The following is a 2900-nucleotide window of genomic DNA, read 5'->3' as shown; positions in this document are numbered from 1 at the left end:
AACCATTGACAATGGTGATGCCTAACATTCAGCTTGCCATATAAAGGAGTATGAATGATTGGATGAAGATAATAGGAAAGCAGAGGTTCAGGAGGAACGAACGCATCTCTATACGCTTATCTGAAATTCTCACCAATGAATTACATATGTATCACTATTTCTATTTTATATTTTATTTATCTTTTAATTACTAAATCTCCATAATCAATTGAATCCGCCTGACTGAGATTTACAAGGTGACTATAGCTTGCTTCGAGCTGACAATCTCCGTGGGTTCGACCCTTACTCACGTAAGGTTTATTACTTGGACGACCCAGTGCACTTGCTGGTTAGTTGTGCGAAGTTGTGACAAAGAACTAAGATTATGAATGTGCATATTGAGTTTTTAGCGCCGTTACCAAGGAATGGAACTGTCACGATTTCCGCGCACCAAGTTTTTGGCGCCGTTGCCAGGGATTGTTTGAGTTTGGACAACTGACGGTTCATCTTGTTGCTCAGATTAGGTAATTTTATTTTATTTTTAAGCTTTTTATTTCTTATTTTCGAAAATAATATTCAAAAAAAAAATTTCTTTTTCGTTTTTCCCAAAATAATTTGTGAAAATCCAAAAAAAAAAAAATTATAAAATCATAAAATCAAAAATAATTTTTGTGTTTCTTGTTTGAGTCTTGAGTCAAATTTTAAGTTTGGTGTCAATTGCATGTTTTTAAAATTTGTGCATTTTTTGAAAACTCATGCATGTGTTCTTCATGATCTTCAAGTTGTTCTTGACAAGTCTTCTTACTTGATCTTCATATTTTCTTGTTTTATGTCTTTTTTAGTTTTTCATATGCATTTTCAATTTCTTAGTATCTAAATATTAAAAATTTCTAAGTTTGGTGTCTTGCATGTTTTCTTTATTAAAAATTTTTCAAAAATACATACTTGATGTTCATCATGATTTTCAAAGTGTTCTTGGTGTTCATCTTTGCATTCAAAGTGTTCTTGCATATTTTTCTTGTTTTGATTCATAATTTTCATGTTTTGAGTCTTTTTGATGTTTTTCTCTTTCATCATTAAAAATCCAAAAATAAAAAAAAATATCTTTTCCTTTTTCTTCTCATCAAATTTGAAAATTTGAGTTGACTTTTTCAAACTTTTTAAAATCTAGTTGTTTCTTATAAGTCAAATCAAATTTTCAATTTAAAAATTCTATCTTTTTCAAATCTTTTTCAAAAATAAAATCTTTCTCATTTTTCTTTCATAATTTTCGAAATTTTCAAAAATATTTTTCATAATTTTCGAAAATCTTATTAGCATTTAATGTGATTGATTCTAAAATTTTAAGTTTGTTAGTTGCCTAGTAAGAAAGGTTCAATCTTTAAAATTTTAAATCATATCTTTTAGTTTCTTGTTAGTCAAGTAATCAACTTTATTTTCAAAATCAAATCTTTTTAAATTTCTTTTTCAAATCTTTTTCAAAATAAGTTTCAATCACATCTTTTCAAAATCAATTTCAAAATCTTTTCCAACTTCTTTTCTAACCTCTTATCTTTTCAAAAATTAAGATTCAAATCTTTTTTAATCAATCTTATCTTTTTGTTTGATTCTTATCTTTTTTTCAAAACTACCTAACTAATTCTATCTCTAATTTTCGAAAATCACCTTCATCTTTTTCAAAATTCCTTTTTAAATTAACTAATTGTTTTAAATTTAATTTAATTTGATTTAATTTTTCCTTTCTTAATTTTTGAATTTTTAATTTTAATTCTAATTTAAAAACAAAAATACTTTTATTTTATTTTATCTAATTTTCGAAAATTCTTCTCCCTCACCTCCTTCTATTTATTTATTTATTTACTAACACTCCTCTTCATCTAAGAATTTGAACATATTCCTCACCCTTGTGTTTGGATTCTCCATCTTCTATTCATATCTTCTTCTACTCACATAAAGAAATCTCTATACTGTGACATAGAGGATTCCATATTTTATGTTTTCTTCTTTTTCATATGAGCAGGAACAACGACAAGAATATTCTTGTTGAAGCTGATCCTGAACCTGAAAGAACTCTAAAGAGGAAGCTAAGGGAAGCTAAAGCACAACTCTCTAGAGAATATCTGACAGAAATTTTCCAAAAAGAAGGAGACATGGCCGAAAATAATAACAATGCAAGGAAGATGCTTGGTAACTTTACTGCACCTAATTCCAATTTACATGGAAGAAGCATCTCAATCCCTGCCATTGGAGCAAACAATTTTGAGCTGAAACCTCAACTAGTTTCTCTGATGCAACAGAATTGCAAGTTTTATGGACTTCCATCCGAAGATCCCTTTCAGTTCTTAACTGAATTCTTGCAGATCTGTGATACTGTTAAGACCAATGAGGTTAATTCCGAGGTCTACAGGCTCATGCTTTCCCGTTTGCTGTAGGAGACAGAGCTAGAATATGGTTGAATTCTCAACCTAAGGATAGCCTGAACTCTTGGGATAAGCTGGTCACGGCTTTCTTAGCCAAGTTCTTTCCTCCTCAAAAGCTTAGCAAGCTTAGAGTGGATGTTCAAACCTTCATACAGAAGGAAGGTGAATCCCTCTATGAAGCTTGGGAGAGATACAAGGAACTGACCAAAAAGTGTCCTTCTGACATGCTTTCAGAATGGACCATCCTGGATATATTCTATGATGGTCTGTCTGAATTATCAAAGATGTCATTGGACCATTCTGCAGGTGGATCCATTCACCTAAAGAAAACGCCTACAGAAGCTCAAGAACTCATTGACATGGTTGCAAATAACCAGTTCATGTACACTTCTGAAAGGAATCTTGTGAATAATGGGACGCCTCAGAGGAAGGGAGTTCTTGAAATTGATACTCTGAATGCCATATTGGCTCAGAATAAAATATTGACTCAGTAAGTCAATA

The 2900-nt window shown here is 30.8% G+C and overlaps 1 non-coding gene across 1 annotated transcript; it reads right to left on the bottom strand.

The window, feature by feature from the left end:
* Positions 1 to 2521: 2521 nt before the first annotated feature.
* On the bottom strand, positions 2522 to 2629 carry LOC148573631 (small nucleolar RNA R71). Its single transcript, XR_015906352.1, has one exon. It is a non-coding gene; the product is annotated as a small nucleolar RNA R71 (small nucleolar RNA).
* Between the last annotated feature and the right edge of the window lie 271 nt (positions 2630 to 2900).

Source organism: Arachis ipaensis, chromosome B2 (assembly GCF_059453495.1).
Source record: "Arachis ipaensis isolate K30076 ecotype BB chromosome B2, ASM5945349v1, whole genome shotgun sequence".
NCBI lineage: Eukaryota > Viridiplantae > Streptophyta > Magnoliopsida > Fabales > Fabaceae > Arachis > Arachis ipaensis.
Note: the sequence above shows the minus strand (reverse complement) of the source record. Positions and strands in the feature narration are given on the sequence as shown.